Below are 22,005 nucleotides of genomic sequence, written 5' to 3'. Positions count from 1 at the left end.
AGCTGTACTGAGCACTTTGTTGAATGATTTTTCTTTTCTCTCTATGTGACAGGTGTGATGGTAACTTTCCTGCAACCAAATAATTGGCAATGTCTGCATACCAAGGTGAGTGAGCAGATACTGCAAATAAGTATTCATCAGGAAAGGAATCATCCACTGGAGTATTATCATCAATTTTTATCCGAGAAAGGAAGTCAACAACTACATTTTCTTTACCTGGTCAATCTACAATTGTAATATCAAATTCTTGTAGTAATAATAACCACCTGGTAACTCGGGCATTTGTAACAGATTTATTCATTAGATACTTAATGGCCGAGTGATCAGTATGAACAAAAGTAGGGTAACCAGTAATATAATGTCGAAACTTATTAATAGCATAAATGACTGCTAAAAATTCCTTTTCGGTAACTGTGTAATTAAGTTCAGCAGGGGTCATATTCTTACTAATGAAATAGATAGCATAAGGAATATTGTTTTCTTCTTGACCCAAGACAGCTCCAATTGCCGTATCTGAAGCATCAGAGGATATATGAAAGGGAAGTGCCCAATCAGGTCCTCTTAGAATAGGAGCTGTAGACAGCTGATGCTTAAGTTCATCAAATGCTTTTTGACAATCATCAGTCCACTTAAATTCAACATTTTTCGTAAGTAACACAAACAAAGGAGAAGCTATTTTAGAAATTTTTTTGATAAATCTTTTGTAATATCCAGCATGTCCTAAAAAAATTCTTACATCAGTTTGTGTTTTCAGGATAGGAAGAGTCTGAATTACCTGCACTTTGGATGGATCAACTTGAATCCCTAGGAATGAAATGAAGTGTCCCAATACAATTCCTTTGTTCATCATCATATGACATTTTTCAGTGCTTAAAGAAAGATGAGCTTCTATACAACATTTAAGTACTTTCTCAAGGTTCTGTAATGCATCTTCAAAAGTCACACCATAAGGAGTAAAGTCATCCATAAATATCTCCAAAGAGTCATTAAGCATATCAGAGAAAATTCCTATCACTGCTCTTTGAAACGTTGCTGGAGCATTACATAGTCCAAATGGGAGAACTTTATAAGCAAAAGTTCCCCATGGACTAGTAAAAGTGGTCTTGTCTTGGTCCTGGGGTGCAATTTTGATCTGATTATACCCACTAAAACCATCTAAAAAGGAAAAGAATCTCTTTCCGGACAAACTGTCTAGCACCTGATCAATAAATGGCAAGGGAAAATGATCTTTTTGAGTAGCTTTGTTTAAAGCTCTATAATCTACACACACTCTCCATTTCCTGTTTTTCTTAGGTACTATTACTAATGGAGAAACCCATTCACTGTCAGATATAGGGTATATAAACCCTGCATTAAGCAGTTTTTGAAGTTCTTCTTTAACAATTTCCCTTAGATTGGGGTTCATTCGTCGCTGGGGTTGACAGACTGGTCGAGACCCTTCCTTAATATAGATACGATGAGTACATAATTCAGGAGAGATCCCCTTCATATCTGTGTAGTCCCATGCGAAGGCTTCCTTATTTTCACGAAGTAACTTCATTAACTGTTGTGTTTCAGCATCTGTCAAGTTAGGGTTTATATTCAAAGTTTTGCGAGGCTCAATTTCTACTGTTATGCTCTTAGAGGAGATATCAGTTGATGCTTGAGATGAATTTCCAGTTTTAAGGTTTTGTTGTGTTTCAGGTTCCAAAATTGCAGTTAATTGATCATATGTTTCAGAGGCAACCGAGGAGGGTTCAGAAATAAAGTTACTAATTACTTCATCCTCGGTGGTGTCTTTAAAAGTTAAGGCTTGTCCAATAGTCAAAATGGGTTGAGTATCATCATCCTCATAATCTAACCATACAGAATTATCATTGTTAATCATAGGTGTAGCATGAGGATAGAGAGTGAGCTGCTTAGTTTCACATCCATTAGAAATTGTCATTGAGCCTGATCTACAGCTAATGAAAGAATCTGCTGTAGCCAACCATGGTCTCCCCAGAATTAGTGGATGCCCCCCCAACTTTGTTTTAGTCTGTAATACAACAAAATCAGCTGGGTAATTCCAGGATTCCACTGAAATGATCAGGTCTTCAATGACCCCTTCTGGTTTGATTGTGGAACGGTCAGCTAGTTCAAGGATAGTTGGTGTCTCTCTAATTACATTTTTCAACCGTAATAGCTGTGCAGTTTCAAGGGTCATAATGTTTATAGCAACACCTAAGTCTACCAGGACTCATGAAATAATAGTTTTTCCAACCTGTACTGTAACTGTAGGATGACCAGGATCACCATATTTTACAGGAGGGGTTTTTCCTGACATTAAAGCAGCTAGATCACCCATTACATGGACTGTAAGGGGATCTTTAGCTTTCCTTCCAGGTTTCTTGATACAAATGTCTCTAACGGTTCTGGCATAAATTGGTACATCTCTGAGTGCTTGCAAAAGTGGAATTTTAACATACAGATTCTGCAATTCCCCTAGAAGGTTAAAAGCAGGCGGCTCAGGTGTCTTAGTGAGAGCTAAACGCTCAGGGAATGGTGGCTCTGCTGTTTCAGCAGTTTTATTAGAGGATGGCTTGACTGTTTCAGCATCCTTATTAGATGATTTATCTTTTTCTGTCTCTTCCTTGTCAGAGTCAGAAGAAGTAATATCATCAATAATAGGCTCAACTATTCTCCCAGACTGCAAATGAATATCATTACACTGTACAGGGAAAACAAAAGATAAAGGCTGGTTCTGAATATCGATAACTTGCACAGCTTTATTATTATTATTATTAGGGTTAGGATTCGGTTGTACAGGTAGCTGAGGTCTCATTGTCTGATTATTCGATGGAGTACTTGATGGCAGAGAGAGAGATTGCTGATACTGAGGGAATTGGTTTGGAAATGGAATTTGCTGAGCTCTCCAGCCTGGGTTCCATTGATTCAAATAAGATTGTTGTAGAGACCAAGGAGTCCACATTGTAGGATCTACAAAGGGAGGGTTTGTTTGTTGCATGGGTGGGAAGTTCATTTGGTTGAAGGGTGGGTATTGCATTTGATTGAAGGGCGGGTAATTTGCTTGAAAAGAAGGATAATTATTCCAATGATTAAATGGCATATTAGAATTCGTACCTTGTCCTCGTGGTTGCCATTGCCTCCTCTGTGTCAGCAAATAAACTGCTTCAACTTCTTCTTCAGTTGGTTGCAATGCTGCTTTTATTCCTGGCAAGGAAGGGCATTGTTGAGTCTCATGGTCCTTCTCGCAAATGGTGCAAATTGGTACCTTGTCCAGTGGGCATTCCCTCAGTGGGTGTTTTTCTCTGCATTTAGGGCAGAAAATGGCCAAAGCAGCTTCTGCCTCTGCCTGCTTCTTTTTAACCTACAAGGTATCAATCTGTGAAGCAAAAGAACTTAACATTTCAGTTTTGAATTCCTCAAGTAGATTACCTATTTCAGCTCTTGTTGCTCCTCCACTGGCTGATTTCTGGACCCTTGAATAAGTATTATCCCTGCTTTTTGATTTATTTGCAACTCCTCTTGAACATCTCTTGCAGAGGTTAACGATTTCATCATACGATTCTTTAGATATATCCCCTTTACCCAGCATATTTAACATATCTAAACAATCATCCCTTACCCCTTTCAATAATATTGTTTTGAGAATATCTTTACTTACATCAGGGTGCTCGGATCTCTGTAGATTATATTGGAGTCTTTCCACAAAGTCCTCTAGATTTTCATCCTCCTTCTGAACCATCTTGAATAATTCCTCCCTTTTTTCTCTCGTCCGACAATAGTCTTGGTATTTGGCCAGAAACTTCTCCTTCATCTGATCCCATGTTGTGATCACATGACCTCCCAAGCTCATAAACCATCTTAGTGCATTTCCTTTTAATGTTGCTAGAAACAACTTCAATTTTTGAGCATTATTAACATAATCATAACTTCTACACAATATATCAAATTCGAAAAGAAACTCATCAGGGTCTTCAGAGGATAAACCATGGAAGTTGGGTAATGCTGAAAGTGGGATATTCTTCATAGGAGTTGTCCCTCTGGGAAGATCCTCAATAGGGAATTCCAAGGTGGAGAGGGAATTCTCTCCTCTTCCTTCTCCTCTACGTCCCCCACCAAAGAGTCCTTCATTGTTTCCCTCCATTGGTTGTTCCCCTGTTGCACTTGCCCGGTCTTCAGTGTTTTCTGTTGGACTCTCAATGTCCTGAACTGGTTCCTCAATTTCAATATCCTCTATTGGTTCTTCAATTTCGATATCTTCTATTGGTTCTTCAATTTCCTCCACTGGTTCCTCGGTATGTTCTACTATTTCTACAATCCTTTCAGGTCCCACTACTTCCTCTGTTTGGTAGTCCGTTTGGAGAGAGTGCTGAGTCTGTGGCCTCCGAGAGCTTAGCCTCTGAGAAGTCTCAGCTTTTGAAATAATCTCATCGATGAAAGTTTTTCTTCCTCCTCTGCCTTTACCCTTGCCACCTGTAGGGTTAGCTTTCCTGCGTCCTCTCATGCATCCTGTACATCTAAAAGAAACTCATTAATGCTCTTAAAATCTACGATTGCCTTCCCTGGCAATGGCGCCAAAATGTTGGTCACTTTAATTGCTTATTAAAGTGCTACATAAATTGTCAACCCAGGGAAGTCTGGTTATTTCAAAGGCAACTGCGTACTATATGTACTCAATCTTAAAAGCAATAAAAGTTGTAGTACAAACAAATCACACCTCACTTTAACAAACTGAAGCTCCACTCTGTATTACAGCAAATACACTCTATTGCAGATAACTATCAAAGAATGCTTAATTTCATTCAAAGAGTCATATAATGGAAAATAATCAATCTACAAAGGAAAATAATGGCTATGCTGTAACAGAGAATCAGGACCCTATCCCCAGAGCGGGAATCTTCAGCACCTGCCTCTGATTATCTAGCTTGCTAATTCACTCTATAACTTAATCACCGATGAAACACTCATGAATTAACTTTGAACCATACAATAATCAATTGAGAAAGAAACAGAGTTTCAGCAAAGGTATTATAAACAATATTCAGTAAACAGTACTTGTTAACAAGGTATGAATAAAAGACACACTTGACACACTGTAGAAATATAATGGGTGAATCTTGTGATGAAGGTGGGCCCTGTCCTTCTCACAAGATTCCCCAGGAGACAAGAACTAGAAAAAGATGTTCAGAACAAAATTTTATTCATCCATCAATATGTCATATTACAAAAAGGATTCTAGTCTTGTTCCTTCAACTGAGCCTTTTCCACAGTCTGTTCATCCCCCTCTAATGTAGATGTTTCCTCTTTATAAAGAGGAGACATCTATTACAAAATATTTACATTATAAATTCTATTTTAACTCATTATACAAAAATAGGGAAATCAGTTTCCCATCAACAAAATGTTGTTACAGTAATACTGTCTTTATATTATGGGCGCTACATCCAGTGTAACAACTTCCTCGGTGATCAGTCTGGTTCCTTTGTTGCTGTCAAATTTAGAATTCAAATCTCAATTGTTTCAGCTTCAAGATTTGCGTGTCATTCTTACTGTTTCAGCAACTACAAAAATAGTCTTGTAAACTCCAGGCAGTTTCAGCAACGTAGACTGCACATCATTCTTTAACTGTTCAACAACTTAACAATTTAAAGATTAACTGTGAAGATATCATGATTATATGCTAAATAATTAAATGTATAGTGATGAGAAGAATCATTGCATACCTTTGGGATAATTGGGTTAAAACACTAACAAGGACTTTTAAATATAGGTTGAAAAGGATGATATCATGGCAAAATGTATGGTCAAAAAGGGACAATATGAGGTCCTAACAACCAAATGGATCTGAAGACTACATTTATTCATGGCATACTACAAGAAGAAGTATTCGTTGAGAAACCATTGGGCTTTGAAGTTCAAGATAGGAAGACTCATGTTTTCACATTGAATAAATAACTATATGGTTTAAAGCAAGCCCCTATCACCTGGTATTCCCACATTAGTAGTTACCTAGTGAAGCTTAGATTCACAAGAAGCAATGTTGATCTAAATCTCTACTTAAAAGTGGTCCAACGTATGCCATGGATTTTGGTTCTATATGTTTATGATTTATTCTGTACAAGTAGTGATTCCATGATGCTCGAGTGTAAGATGGAGTTGGCCTATGAATTTGAAATGAAAGATCTTGGTTTGATGCAATATTTCTTAGGCTTATAAATGTGGCAAAATCTCGAAGAGATTTTCCTTTCTCAAGAAAAATATGTTGGGAAATTGTTGGAAAGATTCGGAATGGTAGAATGCAATTCCATTTCCACACCAATGGATATGAACTTCAAGAAGTTGTGTGGAGATTTTGTTGGACCTAACTTGGAAAACCCCTCTGAGTATTGACAGTTGATTAGAAAATTGATGTTCCTTGTTAACACCCATCTAAACATATGTTTTGCAGTGAAATCTTTGAGTCAATTCATGACAGATCCTCTCCATGCAGACTAGGTTGCTGCCAAGCATGTGCTGAGATATTTGCATGGGAAAATTAACCTTGGTCTAAGATATATTGTCGAATATGTGAGACTTCATGGGTACATTGATGTTGACTGGGCTAGAAATGTTATTGACATGAAGAGCACATTAGGGTGTTTCCTTAGGTTGGGTTCTTCCATGATATCTTGGATGAGCAGGAAGTAGAAGTCCGTAGCTTTGAGCACAGATGAGGCAGAGTATATTGTTGCTATCATGGCCACCTACGAGGTAGTATGGTTGAGGAAGCTCTTTGAAGAGTTGTTTGAGTAGGTCCTGGATACGACGATGATATATTGAGACAACAAGAGTGGGATATGATTAGTAGAGAATCCCATGTTTCATGGCAAGTCCGGGCATATTGAGATAAGGTATCAATGATATACGAGATATGGTAAGAGAGGAGTTGTGATAATCCATCACATTTTTACTGACGAGAAGATAACAAACTTACTCACTAAGGCTTTCCCAAAAGGGAAATTCTTGGTCTTCAGAGAGAACCTTGGACTGATGGATGTGACTATAGAAAATCCTTGAAACCTTGTAACTGCTAATGAGAGCAAAATGATCACAAAAGACACAAGATTTCTCTACCAAGTTTTTTTGGAAAGAAAACAATGAATAGAAATTCAATCACACATAGAACACAATAATTTATCTAGGGAAACCAACTGGGAAAAACCCCTCCTACTTGTATTAAATCAACTGAGCAATATGATTTATTACATAGAATTTGCTTCAAGCTTGAAGCTCCCTGCAATAATGATCAACTCTCTACAAGACTTGCCCAAGATTTAGGAAAATAAGGTTTGCTAGGAGCTCCTCTTTCCTAACATAACTATGCCCCTAAAAATTAGGAATTTATCCTATTTCCTTGCGCAATTACCAGGAGAAATTGCTATGCTTGCTTATCAAGCCCCTCTTGTTAACTGAGAGTCAGTTGAGTTAACAAAAGTCAAACTACTCAACTAAACTCAAGAACTCAAGTCTATCTCTATTCTAGAACTAGAGATCAGTTAACTAACAAACACTAGAGTTTAACTCCACTAGATAGCTAAATTTTAGCTATCAACTAGTACACAACTCACTGAAATCCATCTAACTCAAATTAACTGACAATAAACTAGTGATAGGCCACATCACACATGTTAACTGACAACTAACTCAAGTATCTATGAGACTAAATTCAAATTAGCATCTTTGACTAAGGCACAAGTCAAAGAAGCCATTCCTTTCTACAATTTCAACACTCCCTCTTAGCGAGGAAGGGATTCTTTGAAGAACCTTGTCCACCTGGATCAATCTTCAAATCTACCAATTTCTCTATTGTTTTATTTGCTCCCTCTGAACTAGAAAACTTATCTACTTCCTTTTGGGGAACCTGCTTTGAAGACCCATTCTTTCCCATCATTCTTTGTGAGTTCACCACTTTAGCCTACCTAGGTGTCTGCTTCTTGAAGTTGGGATGCCCAAATATATTCTAAGCTCCCTTAACCAAATCATCTACCCACTTGGCTTGAACTTTCCCTATACAGGAAGTCTCTAATTGAGTGGTTTCCTCCACTCACCCTGGGCTATGGTCCTCGTCATCATCCAACTAGTCATTCCAACTGCCAACTAGATTAGACTAGAACTGGGATATTGGTTGAGGCTCCATCTTGAGATCTCTATCATGCTTTTGCTCAACCACAACATCTCTACTCTGAGAAATCTCTTCCTTGCTTCTCAAGGCTACACATTCATCAAGCTCAAATTTGTATAGGTTCTCGATCTTAACATTAATCTGCTTGACTTGTCCTGAAGCAAAATGCTTGAGGTAGGCCTTCCATTTGTTGAAGACAACATCATACCATTTATCTTCAAGGACTGCTAGTGAGACTAGGTTTTTTTTCAATCCTAGAACATACATCACATTCTTGAGAAGGAGAAGGGAAACAAACTCCCTATTAACACTTACTGTGTCAACTCCTTTGGTCATATGTCTTCCATCATCTCCAAGATGAATATGGAATTGCATGTATTTCTCCTCCAAACTACTGAAGAATTATTTATTCCCTGTCATATGGAAAGAAGCCTTTGAGTCAATGTACCATACATTACCTCGAACTGAGCTTTCCATGCAAGCTATTAGAGAGAAATCCAATTCGAACTAAGAGGAGAGAGCTTCTCCTCTTGTTGTTGCAACATTCTTGGTTGATTTCTTGTTTGAACATTTTGTAGCATAATGTCCAAACTCATGACAATGAAAACACTTGATCTTGATAAGATCCTTCTTTTTCTTGCCTCCATTCTAAATATCTATGATCTTTCCTTGGGGATTATTTCCCTTAGATTTATTCCCTTTTCCATCCAGTGCAAAGTTCTCCTCATTGTCTATCCTAGTTGAGACTCCATCCCTTGTGTTCATCCTTATCTCTTCCTACATAAGATCTGACCACACACTCTCTCAATCAAGGAGCTTATCTCTTCCATTCATTACATCCTAGAGACTATGGAAAGATTTGTGAAGCCCAAGAAGAGAAAGGATCAAAAGCTCTGTTGGTGGAACTATCTCTCCAACACCTCCAATTTAATCCCTCACTTGAGTAAACCCGAATAAATATTTAACAATGGGCTCACCTTTGCCCATCCGAATGTTCCTCAATTTGTTCTTCAAAGAAGGTTTTATGGCATCACTACTCCTTTCAAACAGATCAGTAAGGGCTTTCCACATTTGGAATGGATTTTTCTTCCCATGATAGTTAGGAAAAATATGGTCTCTAACTCCTTCTAGGATCAGCCTCCTAGCTTTGGTAATGTCCTTCTTCCATTGAGTCAGTTATTGTGCATCTGATGTAGGAGGTTTGGGAATATCAATCTTGATGTATTCCAAAACCCCATTATGATATAATAGTTCCTCCATCTTTTCCTTCCATGTACATAAATTCAAGGTCCCTTCTAGGGCATGCTATGTCCTCAAACCATAGGATGACATGATTCCTACACTTGTATAATTCCTACACTAATTGATCTCCTCTCTAATGCGCTTTGAATCTGATCAAGAAACTTGGTCTCTATCTTGTTTTCAGCTTTGATACCATGTAGAAAATCCCTAAAACCTTGCAACTACTAATGAGAGAAAATTGGTCACAAAAGACACAATATTTATCTACCAAAATTTTGTGGAAAGAAAACAATGAATAGAAACACAATCACACATAGAACACAATAATTTATCTGGGGAACCCAACTAGGAAAAACCCCTCTTGCTTGTATTAAATCAACTAAGTAATTTGATCTATTACATAGAATCTTCTTCAAGCCTTAATTGCCCAACAATACTAATCAACTCTCTACAAGATTTTCCAACACTTTAGAAAATAAGGCCTGCTAGGAGCTCCAATTTCCTAATGTAATTATGCCCCAAAAAATAGGAATTTCTATTATTTCCTTTTGCAATTCCTTGGAGAAATTGATCTGCTTGCTTCTCAAGCCCCTCTACATAAAACTTGTGTACAATGAATAAAATTAGGGATAACTAGTTAACTAAGATTCAGTTGAGTTAACAAAAGTCAAAATACTCAGCTAAACTCAAGAAATCAAGTCTATCTATATTCTAGAACTAGAGATTAGTTAATTGATGAACATTATATTTTAACTCCACTAGATAGCTAATTTTATCTATCAACTAGTACACAACTCATTGAAAGCCATCTAACTCAAATTAAGTAACAATAAACTAGACATAGGCCACATCACACATGTTAACTGACAAGTAACTCAAGTATCTATGAGACTAAATTTGAATTAGCATCTTTGACTAAGGCACAAGTCAAATAAGCCATTCCTTGCCACAATTTCAACAGTGGCCCTCCAAGGTGAGGGTCGTAGCTGATCGAGAACATTGAGTTATGCTCTCCCCCCCCGTATTTGAGCTCACAGGGAAAGGAATTGAGCTGGATAACTCTTGGGGTTTAGGGAACTCTGGACAATATGATAGGGTGTGATCCTTACCCCCATGGTAATTTGATCTCGCCTATTTGTCATTGTAGGGTGTGTGTGTGATCCTTTTCATTTATGAAAAGTGGGTATATCCACCTACCATCAAGTCTAGGACTTGGCAGAGTATTCCCTGGTTGGCATCCTACCCACAAGTTGGGCTTGCTGGGATTGTTTGTCCCCATTTGGCCAATGGATTTAGGTGACTTGAGATAGGGTTTGATCCTTACCATTTATGGTAAGTCGTATCTTGATCAAGTGATGAGGTGCAGGTGTTCTACCACTTGACTCTTAAAGGTCTAGCTGGGAAGATTAGCAGACAATAGGATAGAGTGTGATCCTTAATTCAATCTCACCTATTGTTATTAGATGATAGGATAGAGTGTGTCCTTAAGTCAATCTCACCTATTGTCACAAATCAATAGGATAGATTATGATCCTTACCCTTGTGGTAAGTAGATCTCGCCTATTGTCCTTGGATAGAGGGTGGTATCTTGAGCTCCCCTATGATGACAAATTCTTCTTCTTTAGATTCGATATTGTTCAACCGGTGAGCAGAGATGAGTAGAGAGAATATATGACTTGATTTGAGATTACGAGACTTTTGATGCAGTCGGAAATTTATCCCTAGCTGAGAGGGAGTGTTAATTTGGAAGATCAGGGAAAAATTCCCTCCTTTGGACAACCTTCTTCATCCATAGAAGACCCTCTTTTCACTTGGAAGAATTTAATTTGGTCAAGGAAAAATATTATTTTTAATGGAAAACCCACAAGTACACAAAATTACAAGTTGGATTAGGAAAGAAAATTTGACCTCCTTGGGCACATACAAATACACCTCATATCACATCATTTGGAGGCATCATCATCACACATCTTCTTCTTCTCTTGGATGTTCGACTACTTCTTAAAATTGTAGGTTTATTTCACACGTGCGAGGAGGAGAGAGAAGATTTATGATTGGGCTTAATTCTATCTTTGACCACCCTTTCACCAACGTTGAATTTTTGGAGTTTGGGATTGGTTTGACTTGAGATTTTGCATTTTTTTTGGAGGTCAAGTTATTTGGCAAGGAGGACAAATTTTTCTAGGCACTTTTACCTTGGTTGACTGCAAATCTGCAACTAGGACTTTAGTAGACTTTGACCAAATTTGGAGGATTTTTTTGGGACTATTTTGACTGCACTTTGACCAGCATCCAAGGATGCACTTTTTGACTATTGACTGAGCTCTTTTGGAGGTCCATTATTTCATATTTGACTTGTTGACCTTATTTGACTATTGGGCTCATCTTTGGATATTGATTGGTTGGTTTTGTTGGTTATTCAAAGTTTTGACTTTGATTCCTGATTGATTATTTGGGACATTGTAATCTCTCTACTAAACATTTGATGAAAACCTAATAGTAGAAGAGTGTGAAAGGGTTTCCCCCTTATGGGGTTTTTCCCTGGCCTTTGACCAAATCTTATGTCTCTTGTTGTTGATCTTGGTTGTCTTCTATTGTACATTTCATTTACTTTTCCATCTAGAATTTCTATTTGTTATTGGAAGATTACTTTTGCTTAAAAGTGATTTCTAACTTAAGAAAGAATTGGGCTAAGTGATTGCACTAAGAATATAACAGTGGAAAATTAACAAGTATTAGAAGTTTTTCCTTGCATATAAAGACTAGGATTATGAAATCAAGGAATGAAATTAATCTCATGTATAGAAAGTTTTTCAATGACATTTCTAAGGTTTTCAACTAAGCCATTAGTATGCATTTAGAAATAGAAATTTTTAAAACAGTGGCCAACCTTGAAGACTTTGGATATAAAAGAATTTAGGGTTTGTAAACACTAGCAAAGATTTGATTTAGAAAACCCTAGGAACAAAATCCAACCTAATCATTTCTGCTATAAGAAGAATTCCTAGCTCTTGAGAATGACAAAAATGGCATCATGTTGATGAACAAGATTGGTGAAAAGGTTCAAGATTAAGAGGGAGATAACCTTCCTCAAAAGATAAGTTCTCTACATCTCCTTGATTACTACTATTGTTATTGTCTTTATACTGTTTATTTATATTTTTTCTTTCATAGTCTTCTAATAAAGCTTGCAGGTCAATAATTTCCTAAGTTTTGACAGTTGATGAAAGAATGTAGCAAAGCATGAAGACTTTCCTAGAAGACGTAAATGAAGAAGGAGAAATTAGTTTGAAGTATACATCAAAGAAGGTTATTAGATGGCAGCATGAAATAAAAGGGAAGAAATCCACTTACCTCAGCTAGAAAGAGGGAGCTATAAGATCTTGGATGGATTCAATACCACTTGTAGTTTGGAAAAGAAGTTGATTATCAAAAGGATAGATTACATATTTATGGCAATACCCTTTAGCAATAAGTCAAAGATTTTTTATACATCAATATACTAGCAGCTAATTGGATCCCTGATATATTCGATTCAAGAACACATTGATTGGGTTGATGCTAATAGAGATACTACTGATGACTGGGAGTTGATATGATTTCTTGGAAGAGTATGAAGCAGAATTTTGTTGCAATACAGAGGAAGAAGATGTGAAGGCTTGTACAATAAATTGTGAAGAATTTTGGCTCCATAAGGTGTTTAATGATCTACTTAATAACATGTTTGATTTTATTATGATATTGATCAAAGCTACATGAATATTATCAGAGAATAAAGAAGGTTGAAGTGCTTTGTGATTCGAGAGTATGATGCAGATAGGAGTTGAGAAGCTACAAGAGATATCCATGGAAGAACATGTAGCTGATGTAAGGGAAGTATGATTACTTCTACCACAATATTGGGCTTGTAGTTATCTCCTAGATGTTTGAGAGGGAGTGATGATATTCTCCCTGGTCGCGGGGAAGTGAGGATGGACACCATGTTCTCCATGTGTCACGTACTATGGCCAGGACTAATAGTCATAAGCCTAGTATATGAACACTAGTAGGGAGAATGGTGGATTGGATAAGCATCAAGGATGTACATTCTTGATTCATGTATTGTGGTTGATTAGGATAAACATTTTAAGTTGGATACATGGATTTGGTAAAGAATGTTCCAAAGGATGTACTTTTCCTGGGAATTAGCAAATGGTCTTGTGAGGTCATACCTTGGGAGGACCCGGGTGGTGTATGTACCTTGATAGGCGGTGGTGTCCAAATTAATGCCTCCTAGCATTGTGATCTGATATAGTGGAGAGAGAGTGTACTTGTTAAGGCTTTGTTAGTTTAACAATGCTAGTTATGTTGATGCTATGATCATTGATGCTTATCAATATAGATCCTTTCTTATGTGAATATTTCAACTTGAGAATATCTTTTTAATTCATTATGAATACCTCCCTAGTTAAGAAGGAGTGTTGAAATTATGACTAGTGTCGGTCTTCATATTGTAATATAATTTTATCATTTATCATATTCATTATTACTATTGTTATATTTTGGTCAAAGCATGTTCTTCATGCTCAAAGAGTCAAAAAGAGTCAAAATAATTTATGATGAGTCAAAAGAAATTGTACTTGAGTCATGTCCCATTTGGAAATTTGAAAGAAACAGAATTTTAATTTTTTTATTTGAGTCAAAAGTCCATCAAATGAGCAAGTTGGTCCAAATCCTAGAAGAACCACCTATTTGACCCTCCTGGAAAGTTATATATAAGAGGAAATTTGACTCATTTGAGAGATCATCCAATCACACATAAGAAGTACATCTGAACCATACAAAGGGAAAAAAAAAACAGAAGTTTGAGGAGAGATAAATTCTTTTGTTGACCGAAAATTATGATGTGGATAGAATTCGTTACAGGTCAAATTTTTTGTGCTATTGCAGGGCCGAAATTTCAAAAAATTGACAAATTTGACCTATGTTGACTTTGACTTTGGAGGTGACTTGGAGGATGGCTAGACTTGGAGTTTTGGTGGGTATTCTAGTCTTGGCCTTGGTCTTTGATATCTCATTTTGATATGATTCTATAAGAGAAGGATTCTTAGTTTTTCCCACTTGTGTGCTTTTTCCCTAGATTAGATCCTAATTTTATTGTCTCTTGTATCTTTTTTTTTTCTTGAAAGACTGAACATTTGTATAATTTCTTGATGAAAAACACTTAAGAATTAATAAGAAGACATTAAAATATTCAAGAGTAATTCTCAAGACAGACCTCAACTACACTTAATTTCTCAACTGACCTGTACACAGTGGTCATACGTCAGGTCCATGTGGGCCCACCATGGTGGGGTACGATCTCATCACCTGCCACATGGGACACTATGGGGCTGCCATGTGGAGGTCAAGTGATGTGGCAAGATTTAAATTGGTCCATCTTTAAAGGGTCGTAAGTTTTGATTCGTAAGTTGGATTGAGGTGAAATTTACATCGTTGGAATCGTCCTGACGAGATTAATGCAATGTTCTTGTACATTTGGAGTTCTAGAAAAGTTGAAAAAAAAATTATATCCCATTCCCATAGTTGTGCCTTGGGAGTTGAATCAACAGAGTAAACACCTCCTAACTCTAGTTGGGTTATGGGGTTAGGAGGGTGTGTTTGTAGGTGGTATCAAAGCACCCAAGTTTAGCACTTGGATTAGAGGGCTCTACCATGAGATAAAGCAGCAAAAGAAGTATTTTTGATTGATTGTGTGAATGATTGATTGCATGCATGATTAATATGCGTTCATTGTAAATAATGAGCTACCAATTTGTGTTGACAGATACATTTTGCTAATGATGCATGCATGTGCATTGGTGCTAACATGGATTGTTGTTACAACTGGCCTTATTATAACAGCTTTGAAAAGTCAAGTTCATGGCATGAATTATTGTTATTTATTTATTTTATGATGTATCAAACAATTGCATGTGAATGATTACACATCACAAACAGCAAGAAGACAGGAAAATACAAAGAAATGAGTACAATAATGTTACAATAAAAATATAATCAGTCATAGCATGGATATGAAGAAGTAAGGATGAATGAAGAAGAGGGATTAGTTGGGTAAGGGGGAGAGGCAAACTCTCCTGACTGGAGGGATACCTTGAGGAGTTTGAGAGATGATATCTGAATCTTTAAAGAAAATAATGAAAGGTTAATAAAGGTTCAAGACATGTAGGCTGAGGTGAATGTAGTTATATTGCAAATCCTCTCATATTTACAAAGACAAAGGTAACATGAGTTGGGGATTAGTCATAAAGATAGGAAAAACTCTTTGGGGTCAGAAGAGAAAACAAATGAGGTAGATGATAGCAGGTCTAGGAAGAGGCACAGAAAGGAAAGTGAGGACAGTGTGAGAGGATATGTACCATTGAGCACCCCAGAAAGAAAAACTAGAACTCATGAGCATCACTCTAGTAGAATTTATAGCTCTGTTACCAGGAGGTACATCTCCATTCTCATCATCATAATCATCATCATTAGAGAAAGAGAAAAAGGGACTACATGTCCAAAGAATTTAAGAAGGCAAAACCACCCAAATTTGATGGAGAGATGTAGAAATTTGAAGATGTGGAAGCATAGTTGCTTGGCATGAAGAAATTATTTAGAATCCATGATTATTCTGAAAACATGAAATCAAAAGTGGCCACTTATAGTTTGAAAGGAAAAGTAGATATATGGTGGGGATATTTGAAAAATGTCAAAGGAATAATTGAAGAAATATTGACATAGAGCGAGTTTGAGGGCTTCTTCAAAGAAAAATATCTATGAAAAAGATATTATGACAACAAGGCAAGGAATTTATGAGCTGAAAATGGGATAGTTGTCAGATGAGGAATATATTACCAGATTTTTTGAATTGTTGAGATATATGCCATATCTCAAGAAAGAGAAGGAAAAATTTCAACGATTTATTAGTGGGCAACCTATGTCATTTAAAGATCACATTGAGTTTTAAGAACCTCAAACTTTAGACGATGCCATAAATAAATTAAAATATCATTATGAATAAGAAAATCCCAAGACATAATTTAAAAGTGATTGAAAACTAAGGATCAGTGTTAAGTGTTAGTTCTAGTGACAGCACGAGTTCTTCTATTAAGACTTTACCCTCATAACTAACCTTAGTCTTCTTGGTACCACGTATTACCTATTGGTCTAGCCGAGGGAGGAGCCCATACGATTCTGGAATTAGAACCCACTGCGGAGACCTACCTTCCTTTTATTTACTGCCTACACCTTATAGTTATCCACCTGAAGAACTAGACCTTTTAGCGATGGCGGCCTTTAGTCGAGAGTTCGGCAAGCTCACCCTAGAAAACTTACTTGATTAAGCCCTTAGGAGGTACTACTATTAACTACCCTTCTCTTATAAGCTGGTATCAGGACGGACGGGATCATCCAACAACCTCTCCTCGACCTCCTCGACCTCGTAACATCGGCTCGGGCAAGGAGCAGAGGACCATTGATGTTTAAGCGCTGAAGGTTTAAGAACCTCCGCCACGGTCAAATGGCCAATCTCGGAGGGAAGCCTGCTCTCCGCCAAGGGAGATAAGTTCTGGAAGGCTGATTGTGATTCAGAAATCAGCCTAAACAGTACAAACAAAAGCCTTTACCCTTTCATCTTCCGCCTTCATCACCAGCCATGCCAAGTCCAACAGAAGCCAGAGCCCAGCCAGAAGCCAGCAAGATTCGCAGCCTGTCACCAAGGATCGACATGAGCTCTTACTATGTCTGGTTTTGTTAGATGTTTTGCACATGATGTTCAACAAAAAACATGTCATAAGTGTGTCCATCAGAAGAAGCTCAGAAAAATATTTCCAACGGTATATCACATTTCCGTAACCGGTTCCTGTATTAGAAGAAATGAATGAGTGATTCTTGGTTATGCATGTTTTGAGGTCAGTTGTTGCACACAATGACAAGTTTAGTACAAAATCAGTTTCTGAAAGAATGGTAAGGAATTTTTCAAAAGTGAAAGAGGTTTTTGTTCCTCACATACCAAATAACAAAAACCTCCTTCATTTTATGCATAGGTGCTACTATGTGGGAGATATATAGTGATATTTGGAGCCTACATTAAAACAAAGCAAATTTTTCATATTTTTACCGTTTTAGTAATTTTAGTGTGGGGCCATTTTACAACATATGGAAAGTAATTTTTCAAAACCCAAGGAGGTTTTTGTTAAGAACGATCCATATAACAAAAAACTCTTTCACTTTATTCACAACTGTCATGGATTGGGATGTGTGACTAGATCTTTACAGCTCATTTTCCCAGATTTAAATTTTTAATGATTTTCTATTTTAGAGATGATTTTGTGGAACAGATTGCAAGCTACTGGAAACGAATTTCCAAAATTTGAGAGATTTTTTTCTCCAAAATGACCTTATTGACAAAAACCTCTTTCAGTTTTGTAACAGGTGCTATGGTTTAGGAGATACGATTTCATCTTCAACACCTATTTTCAGAAATTCGGCCCAAGTTTAATATAACTAATTCTATTTTGAAGAAAATGGTTGAGCTCAATCCCTTAGTACAAGGATGAGAAAATGTATATATTTTATGAATTTCATAGTGTAGGGGTTGGATTTTTGTAGAAGGTTGGACTCTTGAGAAAGCATTGAGCTTCATTGTACACTCATATTTTCATTTTGGCTAAGGAATTGAGACCAGGATTTGCAGCACTCTTTGGGATTCATGTGGCAATTTGTCTTGGTACAGTGCTTCTCTTTGTAATTGTGAATTTGTTTATGTGATTGCATGCCATTATCTATCTTATTTCTTCTGAACTAAACAAACAAGAGTGTAAGTAGAATTCATTGAAAGTGCAGTGCTCTACTTGAAGTTTGCTTTAGTTGTTTGATGTTTTCAGCTATTTGACGAGGATTCATGATTGTTCTTTCCCTCTTCAAAACCTCACCTGTATATTCCTTCCATCTCACTCAAAATTAAGTGCCAAAATGATTGCCTACCTTTCCCCATTGAGATCTCTGCAGAACTGAGCCTCAATCCCTGCACCCCAAAATGTGCCCTTCCATTTGAGCCAACAAAAACACTATTTTATTCAATCAAACTCTTTTGCACATATACCTAGCCTAAGATCAATATTTCTATCAGTCATCTCAAGCCCCATAGATCATTATTTGCTGAGATTGACCCGGAGAGAGCCCTCTCTTGACCTGGTAGGGCTAGCTACCAGGTTGAGCGTGGTTTGGTGTTGGCCCTGGATCCTACCTTTTCAACCTGAGGTAAATCTAGGCTCTAACATAGTGGCGACCATACTGGGGAAGAAATTGTTTGTTTGTTAGTGTTCTTCATTGTATAAACTATAGACGGAGTCTGAAGATTATCCAGGTAGCCTTCGAAACGCTTTTGCTTTGCATTAGCGAAAGTAGATAAAAGCTGCTTCAGTCAATCTCCAGTCTAGTTTATAAACTGAACATCTGACTTGCAAATTGCCCCAATACAATTTGTAATCAAGTTTAGATCTGATTGTTGATGGTGGACAACAGTCAGACACATATGAAGGCTGAAATCATATACCTGTCGACTCCACTGTTCAAAGTCCTGAGTTTCAAAGTATTGATGGTGGCTCCACTGGCTAAATGAAGGACTCAAATGTTGCTTCTATTTTTTCAAGGTATTCATGTATTGATTTTTCTAATCTTCCTAGTTTTCCTAATCAATTACCAAAGGATGCATACATTTTGAGTAATGGCCCTACATTCAATGGGGAAGATCTGACTTTGACTCTAGAACATATAGAAAATTTTAAAACATTTGTGGACATTCTTAGAGTTAAAAAGGAAGATGTCTTCATCAGATTTTTCTTTGATTCATTTCAAGGAAAATGTAGAAAATGGATTGAAGGTTTTCCTATCAAATCTATTAATTCCTTTGCAGATTTTTGGCATATCTTTCTTGAAACATGGATGGAGAAAGAGGAAGAATTCAAAATAGAGGTGCCCTTCATTCAAGGTTTTAGAGAATGGGAAGATATGTGCATGGATGATGAAGTAGATGAGAACTTTGCTTCATCTCTTTCTTCTTATCTGAAATCATGTCGATGCAGCCATGAAGTTAAGATCATTTTTTTGCAAGAGTTTGCCATCAAAATTGAAGGAGATCTAATTGAATTGGAGACCCAAATACAGTCCCAGGATCTGGACTGTCGAGTCCCATTCTTTGGGGACCTTTTTCAGCAGAAGGAACAAAAGGTAAGGCTGCCCATGGATATTTGCATTGATAGTTTGCAGCTGGAAGCATGCATTGAGGAGTTGGGGCAGCAAACAGAGTCTGGTTTTTTCGATCCTATTGCAACGTACATGGAAATTTTTTTCAGTTTGAATGATAGATCAAATTGTCTTTTACACAACCAGACTCATTATGTGCATGTATGGCTGTCATCCTTTACATTTGTGTCGTGGTTGAAGCACTTTCAAGCAACATCCTTGTCATAGTTACTTGATTGGTTGATATGGCATTACAATATTACTTGATCTATCAATTTTGCAACAAAGTGGGTTAGATTTGTACATAAATAAGCTGCCCAAGGCAACATTTCAGTTTTCGGTATTTGTTTATGTACAAGTTGCAGTATGTATATGTTTTTGGATTGGTATGAGTTGTTTTGGGTTTGCAGTTGTTTGACCATCCATGCCCAATGGAAGAGGCACTGTCTTCTTTCCAGAGATATGTAGTTCTTGGCACCTCCAAGGAGCTACCATCCCCATTGGAGCCGATGTTAGTTCCAGTCTTCGCAACTTGTCACTAGGGATCAACATGAGCTCTTACTATGTCTAGTTTTATTAGATGTTTTGCACATGATGTTCAACACAAAACATGTCACAAGTATGTCCATTTGAAGAAGCTCGGAAAAATATTTCCAACGGTATATCACATTCCTGTAACCGGTTCCTGTATTAGAAGAAATGAATGAGTGATTCTTGGTTATGCATGTTTTGAGGTCAGTCGCTGCACAAAATGACAAGTTTAGTACAAAATCAGTTTCTGAAATAATGGTAAGGAATTTTTCAAAAGTGAAAGAGGTTTTTGTTCATCACATACCAAATAACAAAAAACTCCTTCCGTTTATGCACAGGTGCTACTATGTGGGAGATATATAGTGATATTTGGAGCCTACATTAAAACAAAGCAAATTTTTCATATTTTTTACTGTTTTAGTCATTTTAGTGCGGGGCCATTTGACAACAGATGGAAAGTAATTTTTCAAAACGAAAGGAAGTTTTTGTTAAGCATGAGCCATATAACAAAAACCTCTTTTATTTTATTCATAGGTGTCACGGATTGGGATATGTGACTAGATCTTTACAGCTCATTTTCACAGATTTAAATTTTTAATGATTTTCTATTTTAGAGATGATTTTGTGGAATGGATTGCGAGCTAATGGAAACGAATTTCCAAAATTTGAGAGAATTTTTTCTTCAAAATGACCTTATATACAAAAACCTCTTTCAGTTTTGTAACAGGGGCTATGGTTTAGCAGATACGAGTTCATCTTCAACACCTATTTTCAGAAATTCGACCCAAGTTTAATGTAACTAATTCTATTTCGAAGAAAATGGTTGAGCTCAATCGCTTAGTACAAGGATGAGAAAATGTATATATTTCTATGAATTTCATAATGTAGAGGTTGGATTTTGGTAGAAGGTTGGACTCTTGAGAAAACATTAAGCTTCATTGTACACTCATATTTTCATTTTGGCTAAGGAATTGAGACCAGGATTTGCAGCACTCTTTTGGATTCATGTGGCAATTTGTCTTGGTACAGCGCTTCTCTTTGTAATTGTGAATTTGTTTATGTGATTGCATGCCATTATCTATCTTATTTCTTCTGAACTAAACAAACAAGAGTGTAAGTAGAATTCATTGAAAGTGCAGTGCTCTACTTGAAGTTTGCTTTAGTTGTTTGATGTTTTCAGCTGTTTGGGGAGGATTCATGATTGTTCTTGCCCTCTTCAACACCTCACCTGTCTATTCCTTCCATCTCACTCAAAATTAAGTTCCAAAACAATTGCCTACCTTGCCCCATTGAGATCTCTGCAGAACTGAGCCTCAATCCCCGCACCCCAAAATGTGCCTTTCCATTTGAGCCAACAAAAACACTATTTTATTCAATCAAACTCTCTTGCACATATACCTAGCCTAAGATCAATATTTCTATCAGTCATCTCAAGCCCCATAGATCATTATTTGTTGAGATTGACCCAGAGAGAGCCCTCTCCTGACCTGGTAGGGCTAGCTACTAGGCTGAGCGTGGTTTGATGTTGGCCGTGGATCCTACCTTTTCAGCCTGAGGTAAATCTAGGCTCTAACATTAAGGATAAGAAGAAATGGCCCAAGAAAAATATGGACAAGAAGGAAGGAATGAACATAGCCAGTACAAATCGATTTTAGTAGAAATTTAGTCCAGTTGCAAAAGGTAGTGTGCATCATTCAGAAGGAAAGAAACGTGTGTATGAGGGTAAAGAGCCATTGAAATGCTATATTTGTGGGGAAAATCATCGAAAGAGGGACTTCCCATACCAAAAAATGCAGGTCCAAAAATTTATAGTGCCTAGG

Source organism: Pinus tabuliformis, chromosome 1_2 (genome assembly GCF_031772625.1).
Source record: "Pinus tabuliformis cultivar Carrire ecotype Pingquan chromosome 1_2, CPIR1, whole genome shotgun sequence".
NCBI lineage: Eukaryota > Viridiplantae > Streptophyta > Pinopsida > Pinales > Pinaceae > Pinus > Pinus tabuliformis.
The sequence above is the reverse complement of the archived record's forward strand: the minus strand, read 5'-3'. Positions refer to the sequence as shown.